Genomic DNA, 15,688 nt, shown 5'->3' with positions numbered 1-15,688 from the left:
TCTATTAGAATACCGATTGAACTGCAGTTTTTAAAAAAAAGATAAACAAAATTAGAAGGATGGCCTACATATAAATTTCAGAAGATATTTTGCCTTGCAAATTTATATATCTAACTGGAATGCTACTTCTTGTATCAATGTCCATATAAATCTTAAAGACGCAACATTTCAGACTTTCAACAATGTATGCCTTATGTTGTAAAGTCATAACATAGAGAAAGTGATGTATTGGTTTCAGAGAATACCAATAGTTCACTAGTGTCTTCTCTTGCTTTGACCTAAAATCAAACCTTGATTATCTGAAACAAAGTGAAATGATTGAATTAGTTATATGATTCAAAGTAAACCAAAACATGTTGATAACATAACTTTGATCAATCCAAGAATGCTACATATTCCTTTGATGAAGAAACCATATGACCCCCTACAGTTCTTTGATGAGCTTGTTGCACAAGTTAACAATAAGATTCGTGGTAGCATAGCTTTTCAGCCAAACCTAGACAAAGACTACCAATTGCTGGCAGTGACAAACTTCACCTACTTCTGTTGTAAGAGTGTACCTTGATGCTCTTTGTGATGGAATGTAGTGAATGGACCAAGTTAAATGGAATGACAGGCTCTCCCATGTCCTGGCCATGCCACCTAGGACCTAGCTCATGGAATCATCCTTTGGGGGAGGTGGGGGGGTAGGGGGACCCTTGGACCATGCTTTGCCTTTGATGTTAAGAAAGACCAAGCTTGGGAGATCCAGCTGATCTGATGTCTTAACTTATATGCTTTGGCTTCTGTTAGAAACATATACTAAATTTTCTATTATACAGTGCAACCAAAAGCAGCCTATATCGTGTTTTCTGCCACAGAAACTTGTAATTAATCATAGTATCTAATATCTAACTTGCTATACAGTAAAAGTTTAAATTATACGAGCTCCTAATTTTAGTATCAGTATTAGAAAATCCCTTGACATTCTAGACTGTAAATACATTCTGTATGGTTTGCCTATTAATTCGACGACTTGTCCAAGTAACTTTGAAATCTCTTTGATTCTACTATCTAAAACTAAATATTAAAATTATGTCAGGGATGTATTCAGCTTTTCAAAATTACAGTGATCCCATTTTAATTTAACCAAATGGAGGGTTCTATATGCTTGAAGATAGATAATTTTGTAATTTTCAAAATATTGGGGAGGAAGGCAATTTAAGAAAACTAGAGAGACAAGATTACGTAGAAACCCGCAACTCTAATAAGTAAACTTCTTATAGTTTATGTTTGTATAATTATTTCTTATGTCTGCTTTTACATACTCGTACAAAGCCTTTGTCTACCTTCCCTCCATGCATGCATAGCATGTGCAGAACTCCTACCAACTCTTGCATAATTAAGTTGTTCAGTTGTTTTCCTTTTTTTTTAGTTTTTTGTAAAAACTCACCAATTACTAGTTCATGATCAATAAAATGGCTTTCAATTAGTCAAGTATGCATCCAAGCCAAAACATAAGTAGTTGGATACAGAAGAACATTGCAAAATACACTAGGGATAAAGTAAAATGTTTTAAACCAAAAAAAAGAACAGAGAGAGAGAGAGACAGAGTTGATTGTATTGGCAAGCTGAGATTTGAAGATTTTGAAGTGGTCAAGGACTTAACCAAGATATTTTCTCTCTCCTTGTGACTCAATAGTGTCTAGTGCAATCCAAATAGTCATTATTTAATGGCTTGGATGTAACTTCACTGTTTAGCAATATGATTAAGGGACTGCTCAAGTAAAGCTAGATGTATGCAGAAGAGTTAAACTCCTGTGACGTATTACCAACAAGATTCTAGGTGGATATGCATAGATTAGTGCAGGATTTTTTAAGTTATGTTCTGTTATAACTTTGCTCTTTTACCACAGATAAATATGTGCAAAACTATGTATTTTATATGTAGCATTCTTTTCTTTTCTTCATTTAACCGGAGAGCAGAACGTGTAAGAAATGATCAAAGTCATTTCTACTAAATCAAGAATCTCACCTAACTTTGACAATCCGTAGTTTTAATTATTTAGAATAGTTTAGCAGGTTTGATGCAATGTATTACAGTCGATGATTACATGAATAACAGAACATTTAATCAAACAAAAATAAATAGAAAGATCCAAGATGTAATCAGAGAGAAGGGACACATGAAGTGCTACAGAACCTTAAATTGCAATAGAAACATGACAGACTAGTTTTAGAAAATACCTCGGGCGGAGGCGGGCCTGGATCGATCGAAACTATCTCGAACAAATTAAAGAAGGAGAAAAACCCACGAACACCCGAACAACAGGAGGAGGAGAAGGAGGAGAACAAGCGAGATGAATGAGAGGAGGGAGAAGGAGAAAACTACCTCGAGCGGAGCGGCTTGGGGTCGGTCAGTCGACGCCGGAGAGGAGGGAGGTAGAAGTCGGACGGTCCGCGCCGGAGAGGAGGAAGATGGGGGCTAAGGCAGCGCCGGAGAGGAGGAAGATGGTGGCTAAGGCAACGCCGGAGACGAGGAAGACGAAGGCTATAGGGCAACGCCGGAGAGGAGAATGGGGGGCTCGGAAGAAGCTAGGGCAAGTATGCGGGCTCGGGTTCGGCCGCTGGGTTTTAAGGGAGCGTTGGCGACGCTTATAAGCGTCATATTAATGTTTCAATTGACCACGGTTATAAACGTCGTCTTAGATCAAAAGAACGACGCTTTAAAGCGTCGTTTGGTGTTTGGTCTACGACGACGCTTATAAGCGTCGTTCACTGCTTCTACCTACCAACACTCATAAAACGCGTCGGGAAAAGTTGGCGCGGGAGCAGATATTGCCGACGCTTTCCCCTAGCGTCGGCAGTTAAGCGTCGTCCTTTTCCTCTTTTACTGTAGTGTTCTCTTTGCCTCCTGGAGACCTTCCTTTGGGCCTTAAGCGACTGCCTCGGTCGCCTAAGGCTCGGGCCGGCCCTGTATTTAGTCCCACACGATTATTTGCTGGATAGATCTTAATACTTATATAGGATCAAAGAATCCAAATAATACCTTCCGGTTAGCTATTATGGATGAGGTCTTAGATTATTGCAAATGGTATTAGAGCAGATCTGGCCCATAACCTATATAGATTAAAAGATACTACAACATGAATTTTTTGAGGCCAACTATGTGCTGATTATAATGTTTGTGATTAAATTTGAATGAATTTGAACCTTTGGTCTGATGAGGATGTCAGGACTGCACATTTTATGTTAAAAAAAAAATCTTAGATTTATCAAGAAATTACTTGCTTTCCATGCAGAAAACTACATTTGTGGATGTGCGAGGGTCAGCTTGTATGTGGCTTTCATCTCGATAGACAGCTTTGAAATTTTTCTCAAATGAAAGACAAACAAGTTTGGCTAGAATGCCCGACATCCAGTGACTATTCCCGTGCTAAATAAGATTTCTCAAATCAATGCTCGAAATCCTTCCATTCATTAAAATTCACTTTATATTGTCGGATTCCTCAAATTGCAGCGGTCCCCATGAAAGGCCAAAGTCAGATGAAGAGAAATGAGCACTGCGGCAAAGTTTTTAATATTGCAGGTGCATCTATCTCATTCACTTGGCGATATCTGGTTCGATATAAACTAATCTTCATGTAAGTATATATGGTATAAAACGAAAAATACTTGGCTAGGACGAGGAAAACTCTTTTATTTATTTAATTGTACGGGATTGGGAGAGAGAGAAAGGTGGTTCCTTGTGTTTCTTGTTTTCCAGCATGAGATGGCTGCAAGTTGAAAATTGTACAGAATTGAATTCTTTTATGGCAATTGTACAGAATTAACGTTGAGGTCTCTTTACTTACCTCGCATTTTATTCTACAGTGAATCCAATGTAATTAGTATTTTTATTTTTTGCACTTTACATAAAACATAAAGTCAAGAATTGGAGGTAATTGTTATAAGGGTTTTTTTGCATGGATATCCTTCTAAATATCGGATTTTGAGTGAATACCCTTCCAAAATTGATATTTGCATGTATACCCGCGTAAAATACTTGTTTTGCTATTCTATCCTTTTTTATTCTTATTTTTGCATATGTACCCATGCCATCTAATGCCGTTAAAAAATTAACAGTTTCAAATTACAATGACTAAAATACCCTTAATGGGTAGGCGTGCAAATAAAAACATTTATAAGGGTATACAAGCAAATAGTAACTTTACAAGAATATTCATGCAATTTTGTATATTTAGAAGGGTATATACGTAAGAAAGAATCCTAGTAGATGAAAAGAATTTAGATACATTAATTTATGTGATAGCCTTTATAATCCTGTATTTATTAGTTAATATCTTCTCTCTAGGCCTTAGAAGAAACTTCATCAAGAGCATCCTCTGCATAAAACACTTTGAAATAGAAATAATTATTTAAAACTTATTTGGCACCATCACCATTTTTTTGTTTTCATTTTTGTATAAATTAGTGAAATTTTATGTGGCCTTATGGAATGCAGCTTGAAGACCTGCAGCAAATCAAGTCCAATCCAAGCTCTATTGTGTCTGAAGTTATGAAAGTGTTTGCTTCCAAGTCAACATCGGGTGAGAATAACCTACCAGAGAGTGCTGCCAGAACTTTATTTTTGAGCTCTTCACAGATGGGTACTACCGGTCTTGGTTTTGATTCGCCATCTATTTCTACTGCTGCAATGAATGGTGGTGTCACACACCTGGGCGTTGTGGAAAGAGGCATAAAGCGGGCTACTGTAAGCCCAGTCAGTGCAGAGACATCTCCTAAGAAGCCTATATTTGATTACGGGGGGTAAAAACAGCAATTCATATAGCTCAAAGCTGCAGCAGCCCTTCAGAGCTTATACATTCCACAGCCTAAAATACTTAGACTTCGTCAAAGAAATACTCATATGCTTATTTATGAGCAAGCTTTAGCAAATGTCCAAGCGAGGCACATTTCCTGGCTAGGCAAGTTGTTCCTAAGCTTGGCCCCATCTCTTCCTACACAACTTAGTCCGTTTGTAACTCTATTTCACAGTAGTTAAGATTCTTTTTTTGCAAGGTTACACATTCACAGGTGTTGCTGGAAATTGGACCCGGGGGCCGCCGTGAAGCCGGGGAAGGAGGAGCTCCGCTGCTGCAGGAGGCGGGCGGCGGTGCGCCGGCTGGCTGCGTCCTCCGCCGCGGGGGGTGTGCAAGTCCTGCAAGGAAAACCGGTGGCCGGGCTCCCCGGCGCCGGCCCTCCGATGCCTAAGTCAGAGGGGGGCTTAACTTTGAAGAAGAGAGAGAGATCGTATGTGGAAGTCCGAAATAATCCCCTTGGGAGGAAGAGGCCTCCTCCCTCTTAGAGGGAGAAGCTCCCCTTTTATAGGGAGAGTGGCCGGATTACCTGTGATGTGACTGGGCGAATTAATGGGTTACCGTCACTGTCAGGGAGCTGTCACGATTGATCGGACCCGTTGGGGTGGTTGAACCGCCGGCCGTGGTGGGCCTGGGGTCCGTAGATGACAAGTGCATTGATTGCTGAGTGAACCGGTGGTCAGAAAGAGCCGTACGCTTTGATGGTTCAGTGATCCGGAGATCATCTTGAGCCGTGTTCATTTAATGACTGAGTGCATTGGAGGCCTGAGGGGGTCTCATGCATTAATGATAGGGTGTGCCGAATGCCTGCGGAGATCTTGTGCCTTAATGACTTGGGGATGGTGGCAGATTGAGGTGGAGTCATATATTTAGTTGTCAGATCCTTTGGAGGGTTAGGCGGAGATTGGATATTTGGCTAAGGCATGGGCTCGGCGGGGTTGCCTTTCTGGTCGGCGCTCTCTGTGCTCGGCCTTCTGTGCTCGGCAGCCTGCTGTGCTCGGCTCGCTGTGCTCGGCTCGGCCTATGAGCTCGATCACTTAGAAGAGCCCGATCACTTGATGAGCTTCGAAAGCGGAAGAGCCCGATCACTAGGATGAGCTCGAGAGCGGAAGAGCTTGATCACTTGGATGAGTCGAAGAGCCCGATCACTTGGATGAGCTCGATCTTGCTGACGGATTTGGATGCTATAATTGCATTTGTGGGGTGGTCCATTTTACCACCAACACTACCCCCCGACTTCCGAGTTCGAGCTACTTTTTGGCTCGGACGAAGGAAGTAGTCCAGTCGTCGATCATCCTGTAATATAGCCAAATATATATAAAGATGTACGTGCCAAGTAGGGTGTACCTCTCATGCAGTTGGAGTCAAGTGCTCCAGGTTGACTCAGTGGCCTTCTTCGGCTTGTCGTAGGAGGCGTCGAATGGCGTTGAAAGGCGTCGAATGGCGTCAAGGTGTCGTCGAATGGCGTCGAAGTGTCGTCGAATGGCGTCGAATGGCGTCGAATCGGCGTCGAATCGCGTCGAATCGGCGTCGAATGGCGTCTGTTGCTGGTGGTCCAAACCGAGAACGATTGGCACAGCGGTGTGAACGGGGTTCCTTTGGAGTTGGGTTGATTGCGCTCCACCTTCCACCGGGAAACCTGCAAGCAAGCCTCGCACCACCACTTTTGGAGATATTTTGATGGCTTCCGAGCTTCGAAGTCCCTTAGGACTTAGCTTGGCACTAGCTTTCTTTGGCTCGATTTTCTGGGGGAGGTGTTCTGCATTCGGGCTTCGGAGCTTGGCAGCCTTCTGAGCTCGACGGCCTTTGGTGCTCGGCCTTCTGAGCTCGGCGGCCTTCGGAGCTCGGCCTTCTGAGCTCGGCGGCCTTCGGAGCTCGGCCTTCTGAGCTCGGCGGCCTTCTGAGCTCGGCAGCCTTCTGGACCATGAAAGGATTTAGCTTCATAGTACTTTCTTGGGGTAGAATCTCCTATGAATCTAGCCAAAGGAGCGCTCATCCTTTGGAAGGCATACAAAATAAGGTATCAGCCGAGCTTTCATGATGTACTAAAATCCTTTTTTTAAAACCTTGCAATGATGAGGGAAATAGCTACAGCGTCGTCATAAAGAGGGCTCAACACCCTTTTGGTCTTCATCAGAAAAGGAGATGTGACTTTCACAGAGCACGGATGCTTTGAGGAAGCTCTTTTTTCCGAGCTCGGAGCTTCTGGTACCTCTAGTTGCCCGCCCTCTGATGGTATTGATGATGCCCGTGAGAGGTCAGTGGTCATTCTGCCCCTTATGCGGCACTGGATTTTGTTCCTCGGGCTCTCTCCTGTAGGTATGATCACGGACAAAATAACTCAACCGACCTCGGCGGACAAGTGCCTCGATCTCATCACGAAGCTCGTAGCAATCCTCTGTATCATGGCCGAGATCTCGGTGGAAGCGGCAGTACTTTTTCGGGTGCTTCCGCGACTCTGTCGGACGCATTCTCAATGGAGGTCGGAGGTAGCCCCGACCCTCAATCTCCATGAGGATTTCTGCTCGGGTGGATGTGAGAGGAGTGTACGTCTGAAATTTTTGGAGGGGAGACCCCGGGCGAGCTAGGCTCTTGGGCCAAGGAGGCTCTTTCTCATGCCAGGGGAATCTGCTACTTGGTTGGGAGTGCTCCTGGTGCTTCTTCTGCATCTTGGCAGGTCGTTCGGCTTCCTCCCGCCGAGAGGCCATGGCTTCCTCAGCCTTGGCGTACTTGCGAGCTCGGGTCAACATTTCGGTGAGGTCCGCAGGGAAGTTCTTCTCGATAGAGAAGAGGAACCTGTAAGACCGGGCTCCAGTCTTTAGTGCCGACATGGCGATTGACTGGTCCAGCTCCCGGACTTTCCATGTTGCGGCAGTAAACCGATCCAAGTACTCCTTGAAGGACTCTTCCTCCTCTTGTTTGATGTCAAGGAGGGAGTCCGACGTCCGCCGCTGGAGCTGGCTAGCGGCAAAATTACTGGCAAACTGCCTGCCGAGCTGCTCAAAGGAGGAGACAGTACTCGGCTTCAACCCGGTGAACCAAAGCCGGGCCGGTCCTCGGAGCGTTGCTGGAAAGGCTTTGCACATCATGGCCTCCGAGGCTCCTTGTAGGGCCATTAAGGCCCGATAACTTTTCAGGTGGTCAAGGGGGTCGGCCCTGCCGTTGTAAGGCTCCACCTGGGGCATCTTGAACCGTGGTGGGACCGGTTCATCTTCGATCTCCGGGGAGAAGGGAGACTTCGTAGTGAACTCGAAGTCGTTATCACGTCCTGATTTTCTTCCGTGGAGTGCCTGAATTTGGCGCTCCAGCTTTTCGACCTTCTTGTCGAGTTCATCATTCTGGGGGATCGCTGCAGCGGTCCGTTCGGGTGCAGGTTGCCCTGGAACCGACTCAGCTTCTGAAGGCTGTGGCCAGCCTCCGTGATCTCTGACTGGGTGCTCTCTCCAGAGGGAGGCCTGGACTTGAGAGTCCTGACCTCGAAGAGGAAGCCCGCTTGTAGGGGGCTCCGGTTGAACTGGAACCGGGGGAGGCGGTGCTGCTGGGATGCCCCTGGGTTGCAAGCTTTGGACGGCGGTAGCCAACGCCTGCACTTGCTGCACCAGGGCATCAAATTGCTCCGGCCGAACCTGAGGGGTTGACTCGGCCGGAGGTGGTGAGTTCCGGACGGAACATTCTGGGCTTGGTGGAGGACGTCGAGAGGCGTTGGAAGCCCCTTTGCTTCTTAGCTTCATGGTAGCGAACCCGGTCCCTTCCTCTAGCGCCAACTGTTGCTGGAAATTGGACCCGGGGGCCGCCGTGAAGCCGGGGAAGGAGGAGCTCCGCTGCTGCAGGAGGCGGGCGGCGGTGCGCCGGCTGGCTGCGTCCTCCGCCGCGGGGGGTGTGCAAGTCCTGCAAGGAAAACCGGTGGCCGGGCTCCCCGGCGCCGGCCCTCCGATGCCTAAGTCAGAGGGGGGCTTAACTTTGAAGAAGAGAGAGAGATCGTATGTGGAAGTCCGAAATAATCCCCTTGGGAGGAAGAGGCCTCCTCCCTCTTAGAGGGAGAAGCTCCCCTTTTATAGGGAGAGTGGCCGGATTACCTGTGATGTGACTGAGCGAATTAATGGGTTACCGTCACTGTCAGGGAGCTGTCACGATTGATCGGACCCGTTGGGGTGGTTGAACCGCCGGCCGTGGTGGGCCTGGGGTCCGTAGATGACAAGTGCATTGATTGCTGAGTGAACCGGTGGTCAGAAAGAGCCGTACGCTTTGATGGTTCAGTGATCCGGAGATCATCTTGAGCCGTGTTCATTTAATGACTGAGTGCATTGGAGGCCTGAGGGGGTCTCATGCATTAATGATAGGGTGTGCCGAATGCCTGCGGAGATCTTGTGCCTTAATGACTTGGGGATGGTGGCAGATTGAGGTGGAGTCATATATTTAGTTGTCAGATCCTTTGGAGGGTTAGGCGGAGATTGGATATTTGGCTAAGGCATGGGCTCGGCGGGGTTGCCTTTCTGGTCGGCGCTCTCTGTGCTCGGCCTTCTGTGCTCGGCAGCCTGCTGTGCTCGGCTCGGCCTATGAGCTCGATCACTTAGAAGAGCCCGATCACTTGATGAGCTTCGAAAGCGGAAGAGCCCGATCACTAGGATGAGCTCGAGAGCGGAAGAGCTTGATCACTTGGATGAGTCGAAGAGCCCGATCACTTGGATGAGCTCGATCTTGCTGACGGATTTGGATGCTATAATTGCATTTGTGGGGTGGTCCATTTTACCACCAACAACAGGAAATAGATATTTTGTGCTCTTTCCAAAAGGTAAAAGCTTATGAATATCGTCTTGATAAATGTAGAACAAAAAATATAGCAAAAAATCTATATCCAACATAATCTTCATTGCTCCAGCAAAACATGCGATCAAATATGCAATTAGCAAAAAAAAAGAAAAAAGAATAAGTATGAGAATTAACTCTATATCAACTAATAAATTATATTTAGTAACAATGCTAAAGTGATCCAAATAACTTGAAAGCAAATAAGGTGCAAAAGTTGGGATAGGTATATCCAACATGTACCAATCAAGATTGTGGGCAGGTATTATCTTCTCTAACTAAAGTTTCCATTCTCTTAGCTTGCTCGCAGAATCGTCCTTTATTTTTTTTCCTCTTGATGCTACGAACAATGCATGTGTGCCTCCTGAAAATGACACTCTTTCTCTTGAATCATTTTTCTTAGGCCTGCAATATTTCAATGATAAGCAAGTGATTAAACATAAACATAATTAAGTTAGAGTAGTGCTATATGTTACCTCCCAAGCTTCTTCGGTGCAGAAGAAGAGAACATTGAAGCTTGAGATTCCTCCACTGCTAGATTTTTGCATGTTTTTGCATGATGCCCAAGATCACTGCAATGCTTATATTTATGCATCTTCTTCGATGTATTTTCATATGTATCCCTAATTCTTCTCTTTTTAAGCCTTTCTGGAGGTCTTACACTGAGCTTAGGAGGCAATACTTTTATCCAATATCAGCTTTTATCCATTGGGCCTTGTCAGGTAATGGTTCAATTTCTAATGCATAGGCAGTCTTATACTTGGCAACAATGAAGTACTCCAAAACATAATTTTCTAAATTTGCACCTCTTATACTACAAATAAAAGCTGCAGCATGCACACAAGGAATGCCTGACACCTCCCACATACGACAAGAGCACCTTTGTTCAATTACTTCATGTCTTCCATTAGTCTCAATTACTTCTGCTCTGTAATCACTAGTTCTATAAACATTATAATTGCCTAGCTTAAGGCTGACGTCTCTTACATACTTCATTACCACAGGAACTAAATTTTCTTTCCAGCGGGTAGCCATTCTCCTTCTTGCTTCCACTTTCACCATAATTTTTTTATTACGACATCTAATAAATCAAGTACTAGCCTATGTCTAGCCTCAGAAATCCAAGCATTGAATGACTCCGAAAGATTATTTGTTATATAGGAGCACTTAGTCGTGATGCCAAACTGAGATCTACTCCATAAACCAATATTTTCAGCATTAAGATACTTGAACGCCTTCAAGCTATCCTTCTTAATTTGATTGATGATATCGTCATGTTGGACTTTCATGTATGCACTTGCAGCTCCCCATACTTTAATTTTAAGCCAGTGTCTTGAAAACTTTGTTTAAAAGTTTTTGTACAAATGTCTCATGCATTTTCTATATTCTGTTTAGGGGTATATATGTTGCACTGCTTCTTCGAGTCCCTTTTGTCAATCTGATACAATTACTAGACCTTCTGGAGCTTGAATTGATTCTTTAAGTGCCTCCAAAAACACAGCTATCACTATTTTCAAATTCTGCAATACCGAAAGCAACTGAAAACAAACCATTATTTCCATCAAGTGATGTAGCAGCCATTATCACACCCCCTGAACTTTTCCTTTAAGTGGCAACCATCAAGGCTTATGAAATGCCTACAACCAGCTAGAAAGCCCGTACTGCAAGCTCGTAGACAAATAAAAAAGTGGTAGAAGTAATGCTTGTCACCAACCACATCTAACTTTAGCTTTACTACACTACTCGGATTTCTTCTCAAAAGCTCCTCCTTGAAATCCTCCATTCTCTCAAAAGAATCTGCCCAATTACCATGAATCATGGACATGGCAAGCTCCTTTCCTCGCCAAACTCTATGGTATGAAAACTCAAGATGATGGAATTGCAACAATCTCCTTCTTAACTCAATAGACGATAGGTCACCCTCTTTTCGTAGCCAACCAATGATTCTATCACATATCCAAAATTGTGTGGCCATCTTGTTGCCACATTTGTTTATAAATGAGCATGTATGAGGTTCCTTCAATTTTTTTGACCTGCACATACAAACAGAACAATATATTAATGCATGCAATATTTTTCATTAAGCCCTGTAATTAAAAGCTAACATATTTCAACCATAATACTTGAAATGTATGACCATCACATAATAGTGAAGCATGAACCCTCCAATTACAAGCTTCATTTTTGCAACTCACTGTCATTCTACGAGGCTCACTTTTGAGAACTCTTACGGCAAATTCATTCAATATAGCATACTGACTTAGTGCCACCTTGAACTATTCTCGACTTATATATTTTGTCCCTACGGCCATGTTAGAATCCTCAATGTCCATCTCATATGTCTCTCCCTCGTACTCTATGATATTTTCATCATCATCATCAGAATTACTATTACAAAACTGTGATAGCTACTCTCAGAACCATAAATTTTAGTAGCTGTTTTCTGCTCCTCTTGAAATAAAGTTTCATCATTTATCCCAACAAAGTCATTATTTTCAATAACAGTAGCTAAGGTTTTAATGCCTATTATAGCTAGATGCTCACTTTCGTTGTGCCTTTAGTTTTCTCTTACTTCATCCACTCGAATCTCTTAATTGCAGTTGCAGTGCTTCTACATGTTTCAATTTGATCTTGGCTGCCTAGTGTTGATTAAGAAAGTTGTATAATATTGGCCTCTTTTGTGACAAATATGAAGCACTCTTTTAAATCCTTATACTCCTCAAACAAACTCATCAATTTCTGATCTGTCTAATATCATGTAAGACTTAGGCATTAAATGTCTAATCACAGACCAAATCTTTATAATCTTTTCAAGCTTTAAATTGAAGGTATATACTATATCATCATATACGTCCTTGTAGCAATAACAGTCGACATCAACTAGCCAACTCTTTTGTCTTCCAAAGTAATACTTAAGTCTTATAGAATTCTTAACCTTCTTAAAATATGCTCTAAATTTCACCTTCAATTTGACTAGTTGTAGCTCCATTTAAAAACATGTACATTGCATAAAAAAATATGCACAATATAAATTGTAAGAGAGAGTGCTTATCAACCAAACCTATCCTAACAAAATAAAAAAAAAAGAAGGAATAATACATAGCCATACTATGTTTTAGCAATCAAAAATAGGTGATACTTTGCCTTTCTTATCCTCAAATAAAGTATATGGTATGTAGTTAGAAACCAAAATATAGAGCTTTAATATAGATTCACAGCGAAAAATAGGAATGAAATAAAATCAGCTACAACAATCATTATTGCTCTTCTAACACTTCTAATGATTTTTTTGGTTTAGATTAATAGAAGAAAAATAGTATAAATCTACGAAAGGGAACAAAGGGCAAGATGATATTGAAATATCTTTTTTATGATCAACGGATAGGAGAAATTTGGAAGATTTGAAAGATGATTGCATTCACGACTAACTTTTGGAGAGGACAGATTTAGAAGTGAAAAGAATTTTTGTTTATCATCTGTTGGATTATAGAACAGGGAGGAAGGAGGAAAGAGGTCGCGAGCCAACTGCATCACGATCTCAGGCCGATCTCGCTCGCCATGGCCCACTGGCGAACGCCTACGATCGCGATCGGTTCGCCCACGATCTCGCGATCGCGATCTCACAATCGCATCGCTCGCGGGCGCCTGCGATCCCACGATCGCGATCTCGATACGCGGGGCGCGGGGCGCGGGGCGAGAAGCGGGGAAGAAAAAAAAGTAAGCATAATAATGTCATTTTAAATTTTAATTTTATTTTTAATTAATATACATATGATTTTTTTAACACCATTAGAACAAGCATTATATTAGAGGTATTTGTACAATAACAGAGTTTTACGAGGATATACATGCAAATATCAATTTTGGAAGAGTATTCATACAAAATCTGATATGTAGAAGGGTATCCATGCAAAAAATCCTTGTTATAAAGAACAAAATAGGGAGAACATATTGATGCCAGGAAAGTGTGGAAGCTCTTTAAAGGTGGAGATAAGTATGCCGTTTTTTTATTTCAAAGTCAAACAAGAACCCTTCACCATGCTGGTGTCGTGCAATTTTGATGAACTTGTTAGTCTTGGAAAAGTCAGAGAGTTTCTCATGACCATGTCTAAAGAGTATTCGTTAAGAAATCATATTTGAATTTCATAGAATTCTAATCGTCCACATATTAAATATGATAGATGAAAATGCAAACTACAACTCTACTACTTGAACACGTTATGCGAGTTTTTGTCCATTGGCTGATTGCTGGGATCAAATACTCTCAGTCTCTCATCCACCCACTAAATAAAATACATCTCAAATAGTTAGGGTTTCATTCAAGGAAGACAAACAAGGGAAGTGCCACCCATACCATTCCTCACAGAAATCTCATATATCTAGAACTAGTCTCCGAACTTATTATGAGAAAATGAAAATATCTACAGCTCTCCTACATGACCTTAGAGAGGAAAAGTAATATCCGAGACTTTGAATTTTAGCTTCTTGGTGCAAATTAATAATTTTTCATCCAGTCATTTTCCAAACATAGCATTTATGCAAACCCAAAGTTAGTCTGATAGAAATAGGTTTACAAGTTCATAATTATTTACTAATCATTAATTAATTACACAATGAGGACTAAGCATTCAGATTCTTTTATATATATATATATATATATATATATATATATATATTCAGATAATGGAAAGGAAACCCTTCCGCATTATAATCAGCTAAATTCAAATACTCTGAATGTACCATTGAAGACTCAAACCTAAAGGATCTCTAATTGCTAACTAGTGGGGTGTGATATTGGAATGAGTCCCATTTCACTCACATTAAAATAATCAGGCGCTGCTTACCATGTCAAGCTAGATTTGATCAGGCTACTATCTTATAGTTTTACTCTTGCCTCAGGCCCAACTTCATTCATCATTCCATTGTTATTGCTCAAGTTATCACCCAATGGTTCAATGTGGTTATAAATGAAAAATCAAATATATTAGCCGGTCCAGCTAATTTGACTTAACAGGCCACCGCTTCATTAAGTAATGGATGGTTACTTTTAGCTAGCGCGTGGAGCTTGATTTCTCTATCAGGAATACATCACTTTGAAACTACCCACCCTACCTAGTTACTGGTAATACCAATTGATATACCTCAAAATCGACTTCTACTAACAAGACGAGTCGACCAATAAAAGCTCACCACCTAGTCGTGGGCTAACCATTTAAAGCTTGCCATATGGTCTACCCAAAAGGTGCACCGCGAGTCTTCTATATTTCAAACTTTCTCCGCAGTTGGTAATAATTTGGTCATGGTCGTTGACTATTTCCTAACAAACGCAATGCCTATGCAAATCTCATGACCTAAAAGTATAGGCAAGATACGCGATTTGTTACCTTATCAATCACTGTATGGCCCCAAACTATTCGGCGACGAGCTTCGATCCTCGCCCTATACGTCGCATTCTCGGGGGCCCTCCACATAAGTTTTCTTTCAAGTCTCTTGTGTTGTCTCTCTGCCTCTCTTAGGCCCCCTCCTAACTTAGGCATCAGAAGGTCTCTGCCGGACATGCTCGGTGGGTGGACTTTTTTGTTTTTACTGTTTCAAGTCGAAGCCAACATTCGAGCGTCACTCGAAGCTGTTCCTTTGTCGTCCGACGCCAACTCGTGGGTACTTGATGTCAAGATCACCACTAATCGAGCGCAGTGGACATCAGAATATTACCGTAGAGGCGTGTAATAATCCTATCTGATCTTTTTGATCCGGACAACAATCAATCCAAGATCTCCAATGACCCCCATCAACTCAACGCCTGAGGCCGGTTCCCAATGGCAACACCGGCAATCCATGAAAGATTATGATATTTGTATTAAACTTGATTAATTTTAAGACTTCTGCTATGATCTTTATTCCAAACCATCCTCTCGAATAAAAACTAGATATTAGCGTGGACCAAAGTGGATGCCGAGAAGACTATCTTATGGTTTGCATATACAAATTTTTATGTGAGTATAGAACCTGCTATTGGCGTTACCCTCCGAAAAACATACATTTTC

The 15,688-nt window shown here is 42.5% G+C and overlaps 1 pseudogene; it reads right to left on the bottom strand.

Moving 5' to 3' along the window:
• Positions 1-10,328: 10,328 nt before the first annotated feature.
• LOC149768266 (uncharacterized) lies at positions 10,329-11,977 on the bottom strand (annotated as a pseudogene).
• Positions 11,978-15,688: the final 3,711 nt, after the last annotated feature.

This window comes from Phoenix dactylifera, chromosome 2 (assembly GCF_051530095.1).
Source record: "Phoenix dactylifera cultivar Ajwa chromosome 2, Ajwa_hap1_PhDact_Kaust_v1.1, whole genome shotgun sequence".
In the NCBI taxonomy this organism is placed as follows: domain Eukaryota; kingdom Viridiplantae; phylum Streptophyta; class Magnoliopsida; order Arecales; family Arecaceae; genus Phoenix; species Phoenix dactylifera.
Note: the sequence above shows the minus strand (reverse complement) of the source record. Positions and strands in the feature narration are given on the sequence as shown.